At 40.5% G+C, this 19350-nt stretch overlaps 1 protein-coding gene and 1 pseudogene across 1 annotated transcript in view; one reads left to right on the plus strand and one right to left on the minus strand.

Annotated features, from left to right (window-relative positions):
- FNDC3B (fibronectin type III domain containing 3B) overlaps positions 1-19350 on the minus strand; it is a 363910-nt gene that overhangs the window by 285314 nt on the left and 59246 nt on the right. The gene's annotated exons all lie outside the window — the stretch shown is intronic.
- LOC125921881 (replication protein A 14 kDa subunit-like) lies at positions 8880-9251 on the plus strand (annotated as a pseudogene).

The raw sequence follows: 19350 nt of genomic DNA on the forward strand, positions 1-19350 counted from the left end.
TTATTACTTTTTCCTCTTATTTGGCTTTCCCAACTCCAAGTCTAAAAAGGTTTTCCATGGTATTTTGGCCCCAGCCTATACCAAGAAACACACTGGCCAAATTCATGAAAAACTGGATTCTCAGGAGAGAACCGCAGATCCATTTCCAAAGGCCAGAGAAAGCAATTATATACTAGGAAGCTTTTCTAACTTGAAAAAACCAAAGCCCTAATCGCTGTTGGGAGAGTTTTTAAATTGGTGAACCTGGCCTTCAAATTAGTAACAAAATGTCCTGGTCCCTCGCTCCATGGGCCGATGACCCAAATTTCCTTACATTAATTCAAAATGTGAGTTGGCAGTACAGTACACAAATTAGTTTCAGACGACAAGAGAAAAAGAAACGTAACGACACCAAAAGGAGCAAAGTATAACCCTCAGAACCAAAGGAGCCCACACAGCTGCAGGAGAAGGAGGGGACTCTCTGAGTTACATCTCAAGTCAGGCCCTGAGGCACAGGCTCCCAGGCTCACTTTACCTACACTCTGACGTTGTTTTTGACTGATTTCTAGACGATCCTAGGGAAGTGTCTAAAAAGCAGATGCGGTGAGGAAACCAATAAGAAGAACGCACATGATCAGCATTAACTTTTCGCCTCCATTCTGCATTTTAAAATGCACTTTCAGAAACCAAATGGGTTCCTTGATGAGTGGGACATTGATGAAAACATATCAATTACAGGAACTTTTTATAAAGCAATTGGGCAAATAAATAATCTAATAAATATTAACCCGTAATTAGTTTTTATTAAATTTTTATTAAAATTAACATTTATTAATGTTAATTATTAATATTTATTAAAATATTAATCTAAGTAATACTAATTAGATTGATTTTTTGGCCTAATAAATACTCTTCAAAATTCATGCCACTGAAGATAACTGTGATTCCATAAGGTTTGTATTTTTTCCAATAAAACAGAGATTAACCAATCACATTCACATAATCTAAACAGCATGTAAACATTTTGCCTGCAACATGCTTGTTCTACAGCCAGAGAAAAATGCTGTCATGGGTACATTAGTAAAACCATAGCTTGATTCACCCTTCAAGAAAATTTCCTTCTCTACTAAAAATACCAATTGACTTCTAACACTGTGGGCCAGCTTTTAGAAAATTGTTACAAACGTACCAGAGAAACGTTCTAGCCATTTACACAATACTAATAAGAAAAAGCAACTTTTTCTTGTTGCAAAGGCAAGAAAAACTCCAGCAGTAGTCAGAAAGACAAAAGGACAAACTAACTCAATCATGGAAGGGGTGGGGGGGAGGGGTTTACTTTACCAAGTTGTGTTTGGGGCAAAAGGGTGCTACGAGGTAACTAAGAAATCACTGTATTCTTTTACAACAATGTAACTATCAGGTAGCTAATGCTTTATGAGTGATTACAAGTTTCTAAAGGGCTAAGTCTAATAAAAATTTATTATGACAAACATTTGTGCAGCTGATTTACATTTGTCTGTGCCGTGGCTGTAGTAAAACAAAACAAAACAAAATGTAGAAAAGTCAGATTATGACAGAGAATCACAGAGCAGAGAAAAAAGAAATAAAGAAAAACTATGTTCACGAACCTTGTCTCATATGGGTGGCCTTTATGCCCATATGCCATCAGTCAAAAGACTGACAACTTCCTAATGTGTGGTCTCCCTTTGTAAGCTTTATTAGCAAGATTCACAAAGACAAAGAAAGAGGGAGAGAGCTCAGAGAGAGGAGGCGAGAGAAGGAAAAAAGTTAGCTGTACACATTCCTGACAACTAATACGATGTCAAAGTATCATTTGTTATTTTATCTTCCTCATCAGAAAAACCTCCTTCCTTACGGCTCCACACTGGTTTTAAAAGGTAAACCCCTGGACCGGTATTTCAAGACCTGGAAACTCTGAAAATGGTTGTCATTTCTAGCCTTCAGAGCAAAACTAGAAAGAAACAGCTTTCTAATAATAACTATGGAAACACCAATAGCATCAATAGGGGAGGAAAAGCGATTAAAACAGAACAGAAACACTGTGCAATCATCTTTACCTCTGGAGCTGAGAAAAATCTGCCCATCGATCAGCACACATCTGTTTTTACCACCTCCCTGCGCCTATGAGAGGAGAGTTTTTCTCTCCCTTCTCGGCAACATGAAACCAGCTCCCTGCGCCTGGCTCTGCCCATGCAGATTAGCATGTGGCCATTTACAAACCTGGACGTATGAAAGCTGGGGTGGTTTTAGTGTTTTTTCTTGCCCTCACCTCTCCCGTACCGTGGACTGGAAAGGTACTTGGAGACAGGAAAACACTCCCCTTTGCTTTTTAATAAATCAAATTAAATTGGGGGGGGGGGGGAAGGATATGGAGAGGGACTATGGATTTTTATCCGAAATTTTCACAGCCCCTTGGCTATCAAGAGCTCAAAGGACCAGTGTGTTATGGTAAAAAGCATTACAGTAGGACTCCAGGACTAAGTACTGCAAAGTCTGAGTTCTAATCCGGGGTTTGCCCATTTACTCTGAAGTTGAAATGTCCCCTTTCATAAAAGGACAAGAGTATAGATTAGCCTTTAAGGTTCTTTTCTGCTCTTAACAGACCACACTTTCAAACACCACTGCTGACTTAACACAGATTAAACTCAAGCTAGAAAGAGGCTTACTCAAACTCTGAAAACCTATAGTTGCTCTTACTTGTGAAAGTAGAACCTGAGCCTCGTGCATAAAAGAGAGGAAGGATCTAAGTAAAATGTTGGAAAAAAGAATGTATTGAGCAAACAGCGATGGTAATCACTGTGTTTTTATGCCAATGAAATCTAATTTTACAGCTGAGTTCCACACAGCTGTGGAAGAAAGACTCTTGCCACGGCTTGCCACGTGAATGAAAGGAGGAGGGGTGATCACTGTTCAAGCAGAAAAACCTCTTGAGACATGAGCAGTACCTGTAGGTATGCACCCAGCTGGTTGGTTGAGGCACAAATTGTCTGGAATTTGTCTTCTTGTCTGATATGGGTTCATTAGCGAAGTTAAATCACGGTCGTCTAAAAAGTTCTCAGCCTTAAAAACATTCTTGCTTTTTGCATCCAATTATAAACACAGGACATTCAGGTGCAGTGTTTAAATCCACAAAGAAATCCTGTGAAATCGAGTTCAGATTAAAACCACCACCACCTCGCTGGATTAAAATAAATAATGGCTTAAGCAACAAGTAAAAAAGAATTGTCCACTGTGATCTGGGGAACAAGGAGGGATGCCAACTTGTCTAATATATAGGCCTTGCCTTCAAGAATACATACATGTTTTTTTGTGTGTGTGTACTTTCAATTTGCCTTTGCCTAAATGGCAAAGCACACCCATGTCTGAACTCAAAACTACTACGCAGGGGCGAATGGGCGGCTCAGTTGGTTAAGCATCTGACTTCGGCCTGGGTCATGATCTTGCCATTCCCAAGTTCAAGCCCCACATCAGGCTCTATGCTGACAGCTCAGAGCTTGGAGCCTGTTTCAGATTCTGTGTCTCCCTCTCTTTCTGCCTCTCCCCATGCTCTGTCTCATGCTCTCTCTCTCTCTCAAAAATAAATAAACATTAAAAAAAACCCCTACTATATAGAAGGCACCATTTTTGGCGGGGGAAGGGGAGTCTATATATCTACAGATTATATGTAAACACTCTACTAATCTGAGGCTACTTTTATAATTCTCCATAAATAATACAGAGGTTGCTTCCATAACTCAATACGTCCCAAATCTTTAAAAAAAACATAAAACCGGGGCACCTGGGTGGCTCGGTCGGTTGAGCAAACGACTTCGCGGTCCGTGAGTTCGAGCCCCGCGTCGGGCTCTGTGCTGACAGCTCAGAGCCTGGAGCCTGTTTCAGATACTGTGTCTCCCTCTCTCTGACCCTCCCCCGTTCATGCTCTGTCTCTCTCTGTCTCAAAAGTAAATAAACGTTAAAAAAATTTTTTTTAAATAAAAAATAAAAACAAAAAAATATAAAACCTATAGGAAAAAAAATTACAGCACTGTATATCTACAGTCTCTGGACCTGAGATCCACATCCGCATATACGTAACAACTCAGTTCTGCAAATATTAGCTAAAAGGAAAGGGGACCCATCTACAAACAAAAGCTTAACGAATGTTTGTTTGGTTTGTTCAAGTTTGAAGTTTGCTTTGTTTGAAGTTTACATATGTAATTAGACATTTTTATTAGAACACCTCAACTCCAGCTACACTCAGCACAATAAATCTGACCTCCCAAGGATGACACTCTAGCACCTGCAATGAAACATTGCAAAGCTATGAGCCCTTATTTACACACATATCCAACCTAACTTTCCCCACATACTTTATCCATGGATGCAGGTAACTGAAAATACATATTTTCAATGAAATTTGGACTTGTATGGCTCTTTCTTTATATCCTTTTCTATAGGGCATTGAAGAAAAGTCTAGAAAACTATAGTCCAAGAATGTAAAGGTCATTTCTTTGAGTTTATTTATTTTGAGAGAGACAGAAATAGCATGAGTAGGAAAGGGACAGAGAGAGAGAGAGAGAGAGAGAGAGAGAGAGAGAGACAGACAGAGAGACAGAGGATCCCAAGCAGGCTCTGTGCTGTTGGAGCTTGAACTCATGAAACCATGAGATCATGACCTGAGCTGAAACCAAGAGCTGGACCCTTAACCGACTGAGCCACCCAGGCACCCCTGGAAAGGTCATTTCTAAAGCCCCCTCCAGTTCTAAGACTTCCCACCACCATACCACCTACCTCCAAACTGCATGAGAAGGTAGAAAGAGATGAGATGTGAAGTCAGAAGACACGCTCTCCTTCCCAGCACCCGCAATTCACTCCTTACCCAGCCGTCAGGCACCACTATCTGCCTGAAACCCCACAGCACTGCCTGTCCTCTGTGGTTCAGGGTATTCCTGCACAGGCTGTCTGCATCTCAGTTTCTGCATCTGTAATAGGGGTGCTTAACACGGCTTCTAGACTCCCCTTTAATAAAACCCCAAACGTATTAAGAATTACGTTCACATTTGTGCAACCACTGAGTACCTAACAGCCACACATAACACCCTTTATTTGGGGGTAAAAATGTGTTACAAGCACCAAACAATTGACTGCTTTCTGGGAAAGGGTTAGAAGAAGAGCTCAGAAGCTCTTCCTTTAGCCTGGGGCGGGGGGGGGGGGGGGCAAGAGCACCGCGTGAACCACCTCGCACTAATGCTCATCCAGCTTCACAATATTCATGTGAGGTGGGCGGTGTTCCTCTTTTACATATGTAGCAACTATTGAGTAATCTGCCCAAGGAGACTCAAATAGAAAGTGATGGTAAGAATAGCCAACTGATTATAACATTCAAGATTCTCCCAAGGAAACACAAAGTGGACAAGCTGATGCAGAATTCACAGGTTAGTGGCTTTAAAAATTATATAAAACATTATCATGGTGTTTTGCAATGTTCATCATTGTTGAATCACTGTTGTACACATGCAACTAATAGACTATTGTGTGTCAACTGTATTTTTATTTTTTTTAAGTTTATTTATTCTGAAAGAGAGGCAGTGGGAGGGGCAGAGAGAGGGAGAGAGAGGGACAATCCCAAGCAGGCTCTGTGCTGTCAGCTAGAACCCACAAACTGTGAGATTATGACCAGAGCCGAAATCAAGAGTTGGATGCTTAACAAATGGACTGAGCCACCCAGGCACCCCCTTTTCTTTTCTATTTTTTTTTTTTAATGTTTATTTTTGAGAGAGAGAGAGCATGCACACATACACACATGAGCAGGGGAAGGGCAGAGAGAGAGAGACAGACAGACAGACAGACACCAAGGATCTGAAGCAGGCTCCATGCTGTCAGCGAAAAGTCCAACACAGGGCTCCATCCCATGAGCAAGGAGATCTCAACCTGAGCAGAAGTCTGACACTTAACGGACTGAGCCACCCAGGCACCCCTTCCTTTTTTTTTTTTTTTTTTTTTAATTGAACAAGCACATGACACAAAATTCAAAAAGTAACTTTCAAAGCCACTCAGTAAAAGTACATTTTTCACCTATCCTCCACTGCTCCCCATACAACAGCAACAACTCTGAATTTTTGATGTATCCTTACCAAGGTACAGATTTAATAATTTTTAAAACATTTTTAAAGTAGCTTAAGGAAGGTTAAGCAAATTCATTGTATTAGCATGTAGTCCAGATGGTTAAAAGTTAACCAGGGAGGGGGAAAAACCCCTGCATAAACCATATTTTAAACTAGTAGAGTGATACTCTCCATGGTGACTGTTAATGAGATGTGCCAGGACTAACCACAAAAGCAAGAAAGCAGCTGACCGAATTATTGATGAGGTGGTTAGAATAAGGCCTTTCATACAAAGGGTTTTGAGATTCTATTATTTTCAATATCTCAAAAGGACTTAGTTGAAAGATACTTTCTAAAATAGCATTACAGGGGCGCCTGGGTGGCTCAGTCGGTTGGGCGTCCGACTTCAGCTCAGGTCACGATCTCACGGTCCGTGGGTTCGAGCCCCGCGTCGGGCTCTGCGCTGACAGCTCGGAGCCTGGAGCTTGTTACCGAGTCTGTGTCTCCCTCTCTCTCTGCCCCTCCCCCGTTCACACTCTGTCTCTCTCTCTCTCTCAAAAATAAACATTAAAAAAATGTTTAAAAAAATAAAATAAAATAAAATAAAATAGCATTACAAAAGGACCTGAACAAAATTATCATCTGTTGGCTGAACAAATATTTATTGAGCACCCACTGTGTGCCAGTCACTGTACTAGAATCCTAGGATTCTAGAAATACAGGCACTGGGTTAAGCAGCATTGCAGTGAAATGTTACACTGGATAACTAAAACAAAATCCAAGCTGGATACTTCTGATGAAACAACACAGAGTCAACAGACCTCCATGCTCTATGAACCCTTTCATCGGAGATAAACTCCAGTGTCTAAATTTGGTTTCCCAGCTGTGGCCTCTTTTCTCGACTTAAGTGTTCCAGAAGAGGAGTTTGTCTTCAAAACATGCCCCCTACCTCAATCTTCACTTCTGATCAGCCAGGAGGATACTTAAATTGTTTCTTGAATCAGCTCATATAGAATTCAACCATGTTTACGTTACATACCCAGTTTTGTTTATGTAAACAGATGTCACAGAACACTCTTTATAAGGAAAACAATCCGCACCATTAAGATCGTTGGTGTTTTGTCTATTTATACTTAAGTATGTATTTCAAAGATTTCTGACATTTCATTAACAATCGTAGATGTTGGTTCAATTTTTTTTTTTTTTTAGTATCTCATTCTTTACTCCACCTCTAAGGCGAAGGGGGTGGGTGTCAATGAGAGAATACTATAGGATACACTGAAAACCAGCATGGTGTTATTTCTTGAAGAATCACTACAATTGATGACATTCTTATAAGCAACTTGGTATTTCACTTAAAGTGACTAAACACAAAACACACACCAGGTGTTTCTTTGAGCTTAAAACCTACTGAAACAGAAAGTCCACATGAAGTGACAAAACTCGCACAGAAACAAATTAGCAGGTGCAAAGACTCATGTAAGGAAACATCTATTTACTATTTCAGATTAACTTATTACTATAAAATTTTAGTATGAGATAATATATGCAACCACATTACTAATTTAGACCAACATTTTTTTAAAAAACACAAAAATGTGGAATTCTTTAGGAAAACTATTTTCCTCTTCTCAAGGGGGAAAAAAAAAAACTGTCACGTACCACAGAGCATTAAGGAGGTTGGTTTTCCTAGATGAAAATAATGACTCCTATCCACATGCTTTACGTGCAAGTGGATGAATCTAAATGTTTGAATGTATGGTGCCTGCCTATATTCTAAACACTCCCTATGAACGAGGAGGACATCATTAATTACACTAATATAATTTATTAAGAAAATATAAGGGGGCTACATTTATTCATTTAATAAACACCTAGGTTCTGCTCAGTGCAAGATACTTTTAATCTGAAATCATGCAAATTCTAAACCTGAGGAGTCTGTTAAGATGTCAAAATCTTTCCAGCAAAGCAATTTTAAATGTCAACTCGGATACAAAACCCGTATTCTCCAATTCAATTTTCGTATTTCCCATAATGACAATGCATGAAAGACACACACAAAAAATATTGCCATTCATGTCACTGAAGAACTCAGAAGCATGGGAATGAAAAAGACAAAGAACATTTTAGGGTTATTAATAGTTCTCACCTCATGATCCCCACAAAAGGGTCCCCCACACCACACTGTGAGAACTACTGCACCAAACTAAGCTGCTTCGATGTAAAAGAAGAAAATTTTAAGTTCACTCTCTAGTAGACAAAGACGGCTGTCCTTATATTATAGTCTGTATATTCACAATTCACCTGACAGATTCTGAACAAAATTATTAATCCAAGCAAAAAGCTATCCAATTCTAGCAGGGATTTCTCTCTTTAGGACTTTATGTTACACTCTTTAAAGCACTTTGGGGAGGGGCACACTGCCAGTGCAGAGCCTATTTGGGATTCTCTCTCCCTCCCTCCCCTCCTCCCTCTCTGCCCCTCCCCTGCTAGCTCTCTCTCTCTCTCAAAATAAATAAATAAACTTAAAAATAAATAAATAAATCACTTTGGTGAAACACATTCATTTGGTAAAATCTTGAAGGAAGTAAGAACAGGAGGCTGGCGGGATAAGAAAATGGATGTTGAGGGCCAGGTCCCCCTCTGCAAGGATGGTCAGCAAAACTGGAGGTCAGGAACAGGGTAGGACCAGATTCCAGTAAATCCAGGCCTGCTAGATGGGACTCCCATTCAACCTCTCCTGATCAGATTCATGCCCTGTACTCAAAGCAAATAATCAAGCTCACAACAATCATCATGGACATGATGAAGTTCCCCAGGTCACACATAAGGCCAGCATGCTAGCTCAGTTCCTCATCCAGCTGGTCTGCTTTGTAGGGAGGCTGGAAAAGAGTCATTCTACTGGGAAAATGTTTACTCTTTCAGATGGAGAAGGGAAAACATGAGACCATTGAGTTGATGGAGCCCCTTGATGAAGAAATCTCTGGAATCATGGAAGTAGCTGGAAGAGTTAAGAGCCAAGGCAACCATCATGTGTGTATCTTATGTCCAGTTTAAAGAAGATAACCATCCTTTTGATCTTGGACTTTACAATGAAGCTGTGAAAAATACCCATGAGTTCCCTCGGTTTTTTCCTTTGGGGGTTGTACAATATGATTGATCTTGATGATTTTTTTTATGATTGCAAATGAGCTACACTGAATACTATTTAAGGAGGCCCCGGATATTTGAAGGAAAGATTTCTAGGATTTTTAGTATTTAATTTGTTCTCTTTTTAATTTCATTTACCTAACTTTGTTAGACATTACAATCTTTTTTTTTTTTTTTTAATTTATTTTAGAGACAGCAAGCACAATTGGGGGAGAGAGAGAGACAGAGACAGAGAGAGAATCTTAAGCAGGCTCCATGCTCAGCACAGAGCCCGATGTGGGGCTCAATCCCACAACCCTGGGATCGTGACCTGAACCAAAATCAAGAATCAGATGCTCAACTGACTGAGCCACCCTGGTATATGGTCAGATAATCTGCAAGAACAAAGCAGTTGCCCTGAATTTACTTTTGTTTTATTAACAAAAGTTTAAATGGTTTTTAAAAGATCTCAAGTCCAAGGAATAAAGACAAAAATTTGTATTGCCATTCCCAAGTAAGAATCGTGCCTGCTCTGATCGCTAGACCTTCGTTTACTGCTCAACGCAGTCATTCTAAATCCAGAGACAACTTGATCTAGTATCTTCTAGGGTCACTAACTTATTTTCTTTTGCCTCAGCCTATTATGTCTTTCATCAAAGAATCCAAAAAAATCTTTCTGAGGCATAAGAACTCTTACAACAAGAAACTCAAGTTTCAAATATAGACAAATCAGTAAGACAGTGGCATTCATCTCCTAGAGCAACAAATTAGTAAAATTAAAATACAGCACGGCTAACTGATTTGCATGCAACAAACAATACTAGATAAGAGACTTCCCTTTTATTTTTAAAAATAGATTTAATAAGCCTATTAATTTTCCACTGGCAACTATAAATAAATGGAACTCCAAAATATCTTTCTCTCTGCAAGGGCGTCCTGGCCAGTCCCTGTTCGGCTGACCCTGAGTGGAATGTGTATTTACATGGCCCAGGGGCAGCATTGTGTGCTGGTGGGAAACCACTTCTCACAAACCTCCCATTCAGCGCAGGGCTCCACAATAGGTACTCACACAGGAAGCGGGCCTTGCTAACAGCACCTCTGGTTGTTCCAGAGAGCTTTTCCAAGGCTGCAGGTCCAGTGAAACCCTGCAAATGCCACGTTCACAGGCCCTAACTGCCTAGACTTCAGGGTCAACAAAGCTAGTGTTGCCCACAACCACCGCCCCGGTTCTTCCCAAGGTGAAATTGAAACGGTGAACAATTCCGTTTCATTTTTCTAGCTTATCTTTCAGGACATCACTCTGTTCAAAAAATTAAAACCCACACAAACACACACACACACACACACACACACACACACAGCCATAACATTTTTTTTCTCAAACTGTAAAACACTCCAAGTGTCTATTGCTTTTCAAAGCCAAATGAAAAGTGTCAATATGGAATATGGACTTTAAAATATCAAAGCTTCAAAAATCACTTTATTATCTCTACTGAAAATTATGATTCCTTAAATATTGACCATTTTGTTTAACTGCAAAGGAAAAAAATTATTATTTTAACTCCTAATAGAAAAGCAGGCATTGTCAACATCGTATCAATAATGACTTCTGCACAAATATGGGAGGAAATATGGGCAGCTGCTTATATATGCCATCAAATCCATCAACTGGTGGTTGAAAAATGCAGTTAATAAACAGGTTTTGTCAATTCAATGCTAAACTACTGAACTACTGGTAATTCTTTCTCCTCCCAAGCATGTAAAAAACACAACCTGGTTGTTTGAAAAAATGTGTTCATTAAATTCTCAATACCCCAGTTTCTCAACCTGCAAAAGAGAGGTAACAGCTGTTTCCTACAGTAATATTTTTAGACCATTAAATAATTTAATGATATTGGGCAAAGGGCAACCCTCCTGGATAGTTTTCCTCATTTCTCTAATTAAAGTACTGACCTCCATCATCAAGGTCCCTGCCAGCTCTAATAATCTATCAATTTGGGCACAGCAACAAAGACTATCACAATTAACACATACATGGATTTATTAGAAGTGTAATACTTAAGGCAGCCACCGTAAAAATAAAAGGTATCTGCACCCATGCCAACCATAAATAACACCACTTACTAGCCACAGGCAGTCACTTTTGCAAGACAGAAGAAGTAAACCAGAAATACCAGGAGGAAATGCTCACAATGTTTAATCCAAAGGTACATCTATTTATGTAAAAAAACTGAAATGAAATAGTCAAGATGTAGACAACGTTTAACCTACAGATAACGAAATGACGAGTCAACTATATTTTTCCTTCGTACTTACTATAGCTCTTAAAGTAGCCTACAATGAGCAACTGTAGTTTTTACAATGATAAAAGTTAGCTTTTAGAAACTTGATGTAATCCCCTTCGTTTTGCTCCGCGTGATTGTTTAAATGTTTGTAACTCAAAATGCTTTCAAATCACTGTCCGACATAAAGTGTAGACCTAAGGGGTATGGGCTTACCCAAGTCTCACAAAACTGGTTTCCACCAATCAACCGGAACTGTGGGCCGAGGCACTGGAAGAACCTGCACACGGTTAAGGAATAGATTCGGTAACATTTATAGAACCAGCCCTCGGGTCATGCTTGCTAAGTAATCCCTAGATTAGGCCCGCTCACCAGGACCAACCCAAACAGTTTTCTGTGTTTTTGTTTTGTTTTGTTTTGTTTTAAAGGGAGTAGGGGAAAGGCAGGTTCCCCAGCCTTACTTTTTTTAGATAACAAGCACTCCAAAAAATCCTCTTCCAACTGCCAAAATAAATCAAACTTTCTGGGTGGAGGACTCTCTGTCAATCAAACGAGACTCAGCAAAGATAAACTAATAATAGAAATCTGTTACATACTTACTTAGCTGTGCTAACTATGCTAGTCCTTAACTAGCACAAAGGACTTCAAAAACTCTGGCTCTGAAAAGTACAGGGTGGAGTCGGAGAGTTCCCTCAGGCTTGGCAGGCCTCCTTGTCAGTGGAAAAGTACCCACCCACTCCTATCTTCGTGGGCTCTCTCCACCGCACCCTCCCTCATGTGAAACCTTCTAAAAATATTTGTCCCATATTTTTATTCCCTCATCCCCATATATTATAACATGCAACACATGTTCACTCTAGGAATCTGGAAATACAGAAAAGCAGGAACAAAGTTTCAATTATTCAGAATCCTATCACCAAGAAACATCCACTGTTAAGAGGTGATGTGCTTCACTTCAGTTTTTTTCTATCCGTATGAAATCTATAAAGTTGGAGGGCTACAATTTACACAGTGCAGACCAATCTTTATTTGATACTTCATGATCATAACAATAACGTTGTCAACTTTAAAAGATAAGTAAGGACTGGTTCCTAAAAATCACATTTTCAGAGAAGGCAGTAAAATCCTCTTCTAGGGTCCTTGACTTTGGCAGAAAGATAGGGGAGGGAAAACATATTTAACCCACATGCCCAACGTGCACCTAACCCAGTGTGCAGCCAGAGGCATTAACTGCTTTCTAGAAGGTATCAGAGCATAGCGACAGAATACTCTTAGATTGTGTACAAGTATTTAAACAGAATTATCAAGTAAATGGTCCCCACATATCACTGTAAATTCAATTCTTTGTTCCATGTTTATATATATACAGGTTTCTAAAAAGTAAAGTTTTATCCTCTACCTCCTAAGAGCTATAGGATGTTTTATGTTAACTATTCATAACACATCTCTCATAACTATAAACCAAACCTACCCTCCCAGCAGAATACATATGCCAGGAATCAAGTGTTCTGGTTGCCCCAAAACACTTATCCCTGAGCATCTAGGCGTACTGATGCCAGGAAAATTATTACCAGGGAATCGAAGTGACAAAGACTCTGATGTGACTTAAAATATCTTAATATAAAGTCTGAGCACATATATCATCACAGGACACAATAGTGAAAAGTTGGAAACTATCTCATCCATACAACAGAAAACTAATTTTAAGTGCTGTAGAAATGAATCTGTTAATAAAGGAATATGTTCACAATCCACTGTTTATAGGGAAATGACGTAAAGGAATCACATGTTAAATAAAAGGTCTAAGCCATGGTCTTATTTGTGCAAAACTTGGACTAGTTTATTTTTCACACAGGAAAAAAAAAAAAAATAGAAGAATATACCGTAAAGTGTTCACAATGATTATAGTGAGGAAAGGAGAAGGAGGAGGAGGAAGCTTTTATCTACATGTTCTGATACTTGTTATGATGCTTTTGTCCCGAGGTGGGGGGGGGGGGGAGTATATGGACCACAGAGCATCTTAGAGGTGATCTCATAGTATTTGTCAAAGAATCTCATGGAAAAATGAGAAACGGATAATGGATATCTGGTCAATGACAATTCTATTACATAAAACACACCTCTATGACTTCCTGACATGGGCCACTGGTTGTGCCGGCCCCATATTCTAAAGCTGTGCACTAGCTCACAGGTGTGGTTTCCCCTTCACTTGAGGCACAGCTGGGCAGACCAGCAGTGATGGTGAGGACTGTGAACCTCCTAGAAGCGATTTTCAGTTCCAAGATAGATCAGAGAATCCTAAGTCTAAAAAGGAACCTTGAAAAGTTCAGTTCTGACTCAGACTTGTACAATTATCTAAACATCTCTAACAGACCAGAGGCTTGAAAATATCATAAGTCAGAATTTTTTTATTATACTATATCCTTCAGTTAGTTATCCCAGGATTTCCTCTCCCAAACAGTCAGTAAAAATACGTTTCTTCGGAATAACAGGATGACAGGAATAGATAAGGTCAGGATTAGCCAGACCTGTGTCTGAGTCAGTGAAAAGCATAAACTGTTGAACATTTTAAAATCACCACAATAAAAGGAATTCTTCCTTTGACGAAGGATGTTATCCCTGACCCTTCCTTTCCATCATCACCACCACACGCGGCAGCACCCTCCTTTAGGAACTAAAGCAAATCACTTCTAGGTCCTGGAAATACCTGAAACCGGCTTACTCTGCCCACCGTCCCTCTATGCACCGCCCCCCTCCATCCGTTCTACCCCGCACGCGCAGATCATGAAATTCACTTCCGGAACATCACTTCCGCTAAGTCACTGCTCGCTCAAAACCAGTGATTCTTGGAGCAGAGGCCAGAGTAACACCGCTAAGGGATGCAGAACGACGGATTTCACGCTGTGGGAGGAGCTGACCCACAGCCCTAACCACTCGGGCGAGTGTTTCTCCAAGGATGACGCAGGAACCCTTCGACGGAAGTAAGTAGGGCGCCTGCTGAGAAATGCAGCTTCCGCACAAATGTTCAGAGCCGCATTATTCATAAATGCCAACCGAGGAGAAACTACCCAAACATCTGTCAACCTCAGGATAAATTAATAAGATGAAGTACAGCCACATGACGGAATATTCTTCGGCAGTAAAAAGGAATGACGTACTGATACATGCTACAACATCAACCTTAAAACAGAGTGTGCTAAGGAGCTTGCCTATAGTTTCACCAGTTAGCTTGCTTGACCCAGATTGCAATTCTCTGCTAGTCCCAAAACACCCATGTCTGTGGGTTAAAAAAATAGATTTATGTATGCTAGCTGAAAAAAGCCAGTCACAAAAGGCCACATACTGTATGGTTTCCTTGGCATGAAATGTCCAGAAGAGGTGAACTTTTAGAGACAGAAAGTAGACTGGTGGCTGGCTGGGGCTGGCTGGGTGTGGGGGTGGAGTCGGAAGGGACAGCTGACTGGTACAAAGATGTTCTGGAATTTGAGTGTCGTGATGGTTGTATAATTCTATGAATATGTTCTACAAAGATTGAATTTTACGTCTTAAATGAGTAAACGGTATGGCATGTGAATTGTATCTCAATAAAACTTAAAAAATACAGATCTCTCCCTTCCACCACGGAGCTGCTGAAGCGGAATCTCTGGAGGGAGGGGCCTAGATATCTTCCCTCGGCAGGAGGGAGGAGGACGCACATGTTTACTAAGTACCCCAGAAAAGTCATAAAATGCGCTCAAGTTAACACCCCTCTAGCCCTTTCCCAACGCTGTATATAAACAGACTTCGTATCATATTCAGTTCCTCAAAACCATTTCTCAGGCCCGATACATCTACTTTAGTCACCCACCCTATGTGAATGTATTTCCTACTCGGCCTACACAACCACCCCTCCTAATCAGTGACTCTCTGGGGAGCGTGCGCCCACTCAACCTTTGCTCTTGGTACTCTCCTCCTGGGACATCAATCTGTTCTGCCCAGGCCTTACCGGCTGCTTAAAACTACCTTAGGATTGCTCCCATTCATGATGACCTCTACTAAGAACCCTCTGGACATTCATACCCTCAAGTGTGAAACGAGGGTGATCGACTACTAGACTTCCTTCCCTATCTGACAGCTTGAGCTTCTCGGAGGAGAGACTCCAGAGAAAGTCTCGACAAGCAGACTTTCTTCCATTCAGTTCGCCTGTTACCTCCAAATAATGTGTCTTGTGCAACTTCTTCCCCTACTTAATTTAGTGTATGGAGAAGTTAAATTATTTGAGGAATTTGTTTGAAAAGGCTGGAGAATGTGTACGTGTTTAAAGGTCCTCAAGATACCGCTATAGAGTCTGGCATATGGTAAGGGCTCAGGTATTTGACAAATTCCTTGATGCCTAAGAAGTCACTCCTGGAGCTCCAGTCTATTCACAGACTTCTAGGTTTGCTGAGGTATCCACACAAATCTTCGGTGTGGGGAGACCTGTAATTTCCACACTGCTTCTGTTTGACATACGATGTTTGCTGCCCTTCTTTTCCAACACTACCAACTCGTGGCAAAAACACCTGTGATGTGTTTTGGTTTTTCTGCCAGTAATGATGGCTTTATGACAGCATCTGAGGGACAGCGGTACATCTAAGGTTAGAGGTACATTCCATGGCATGAAATGAACAAAGATAACTGGCCCATCTTGTGGTCCATCTGCAATCGTATTCTCTGCGGCAGGCTACAGCCATTCATTACAGTCCCCCACCCACCCACACAGCGCTAGGTCAGAAAAATGCCAGAGCACTCGGGTAATATTACTGGAAGCAACACAATTTTGAAAATTGTTCTTCAGTGACTACTCTTGTCGAGATGAATAAATACAAATGCCACATGAAAATGTGTGTCAGAAGGCATCCTACTAATAAAAGCCAACTTTTTGAAGAAGCTAATAACTTTCGGATCACATTTTATAGGTACAAGTATGCCCTTTTTTACTTCCAGCAACTACAGTGATAAAGTTAACTTTGTAAAGCTAAAATCCAAGATGCTCCAAAACAGAAATACAGGGGGCTGTACGTGTACACATACACATACACACACACAAACTCTCACTCTTTCTCTCTCTCTCTCTCTCAAATACTAGGATATTACAGAGTACTTGAGATTACAATGCCCATGTCTAAATCTACAAAATATCTGACTTCTGTAATTTCCGATATTTTTTCAGATGCTTGCAATTACGAGAAAATATCCACTTCTTCAGATTGTGCTGTCTTTTTACATTTTAACATTACATAGAATAAAACCTTGGTAATTCAAATTAATTGAGGAAAGGGAAGGCCCATGTAAATGTATAAAAAGAAACATCTGTAAGAGCAAATTCAAATGCAGCTGAAACTTCCAAAAGCACTGCCAAGTGGGACTCCTACCTGCTCTACTTAACAGATAAGACGCACGAGTACCTCTAGCAACTGCTACTTAAAAAATATTTCCCAAGTACTTCAGAAGTGTTTTATTATATTCTACTCCCTCTCCCCGGTTCCCCAATCCCAGCCTCATTTTGCTAAGTTATTTTTCAAAGTCTTCACAGACGATGAAGAGATTACTGGGGTGAAAAATTAAATTCACCGCATTCTCTTCAGTACCTAGACCAAACTAGGTAAAGAATGATTTAGTTTGTTTTCTGTGCTGGACCCTAAGTAACAGTATCAACTCATATTCCGAAGCCTATCCTGCTACATGAGAAAGCAAAGTGATAACAAATACTACACTGGAGAATCAGGACACCTGGGTTATTCTGATTCTACCAAGAACTATGTTGGTGTCCCTATGCACAAATCCTTCTCCAGCTTCATACCATATGCTGTTTGGTGAGAGCCCTAGATTTTTTTTTTCACATGCCCACTCCAATTAATTCAGTACAGTATTCAGAAAGATTCACTGCACCAGTTCCGTGATAATGAGAGAGGGTTGCCAAGGCTACGAAATTGAGGGAGGAGAGCCATGTCACATATTTGCCACCCATTGGTTAGAAAAAGCACCACGGACCCTCCCACTTGGGCGTTCTCCTCAATCAAGAACTGTGGTGGCAAAAGAGAGGCATATTTGGTGCTGGGTTAGAAGGATCCAGAAAGTCTCTGGTCTCTGCCTCTAATTCATTCAACATTGCCGACAATATTAGTATCTGATAACTCAATAGTGACTAATTTTAAAAACTGTTCAGCAGGGGTGCCTGGCTGGCTCAGTCGGTTGAGCAACGGACTCTTGGTTTTGGCTCAGGTCATGATCCCAGGGTTGTGGGATCAAGCCCCATGTCGGGCTCCATGCTTAATGTAGAGTCTGCTTGAGATTCTCTCTCTCTCTCTCTCTCTCTCTCTCTCTCGCTCTCGCTCTCGCTCTCGCTCTCTCCCCCCCCCCACTTGCACACACTCTCTCTAAAATAAAAATGTTTAAAAAACTGTTAAGCAACTTCTAATAATTAAGACTTCAGATTAGTGGGTGAGAGGATGGGGAAATAGACAAAGGGGATTAAGGGATACAGACTTCCAGTTACAAAGTAAGTAAGTCACAGAGATGAAAAGACAGCACAGGTAATATAGTCAATAAGATTATAAAAACATTTGGTGACAGATGATGACCATACTTATCATGATAAGCATGGAGTAATGTATAGAACTGTCGAATCATTATGTTGTATCCCTGGAACCGTGTAACACTGTATGTAATTATACTTCAATAAAGAAAAAGTTTTATAACTATAAAAACAACAACAACGAAAAAGACTTAGGATTAAGTACACCCACTCAACTCATTTCATTAATCACAGCTGACAGTTATCACACCCCTGAGCACTACAACAAATGAATGATATATGTGGAAATCATGTGTGATTGAAGTCATTAAAAAAAAAAAAAAACGAGTTGACGGATCTGGCCGTCCATCCCCTCGGCTGTCCAAACATTTCCTGGGTATCCTGTGCATCCAGCTTTGCACATTTGGCTAAAACTATGTAACTGAGCTAAGATTTCAGTAATAAAGACTGAGATTTTCAAACCTCCCTGTCCTTGATCTTTACACGACAGCCTCATTGGAATCCCTTTTTTTTTTTTTTTTTAATGTTCCAAGATCCTTCTGTCAAAGGTATCAAGATATTGCTATGATTGAAATTATGACCTGAAATCACACTGCTGAGGGCTTTGTAAACCTGACATTCACCTTGTGTGTGGTATGGGTCGCCAGCTACCCCCGACCTTCGATCAACCGACGACTCAGGACTGACGGTCCCCTGGAGAGCCTCCAAACCTCTGCCGACAGCTGCACCACATTGCACTCTGTCTCCAACACTAAGAAAATTTCCTTACCCCTGATAAATCCTTACCGTCTTTTTTCCAGGGTTTGAGACAACTCTGTGGTAAAACAGCTTGCCCCTAGTTCTAGATTATCCTCCTGTAACATACAGTTTAAAAGACGTCTTTGGAGGCGCCTGGGTGGCTCAGTCGGTTAAGCGTCCGACTTCGGCTCAGGTCATGATCTCGCGGTCTGTGGGTTCGAGCCCCGCGATGGGCTCTGTGCTGACAGCTCAGAGCCTGGAGCCTGTTTCAGAGCCTGCATCTCCCTCTTTCTCTGAATCTCCCCTGTTCATGCTCTCTCTCTCTGTGTCTCAAAAATAAATAAATGTTAAAAAAAATTTTTTTTTTTAAATAAAAGACATCTTTGTATATTCTGGATTCATATACTTAATTCGGAAATAAAAATTAGTAAAAAAATCATTTGTTCAGAACTGATTTGTACTTTACTAATTTCCAATGGAAATTACTTACTGTGAGTTTAAAAAACTCACAGCATTAGGAGCGCCTGGCTGGCTCAGTAGGTACAGCATGTGACTTCTTGAT

Source organism: Panthera uncia, chromosome C2 (genome assembly GCF_023721935.1).
Source record: "Panthera uncia isolate 11264 chromosome C2, Puncia_PCG_1.0, whole genome shotgun sequence".
In the NCBI taxonomy this organism is placed as follows: Eukaryota; Metazoa; Chordata; class Mammalia; order Carnivora; family Felidae; genus Panthera; species Panthera uncia.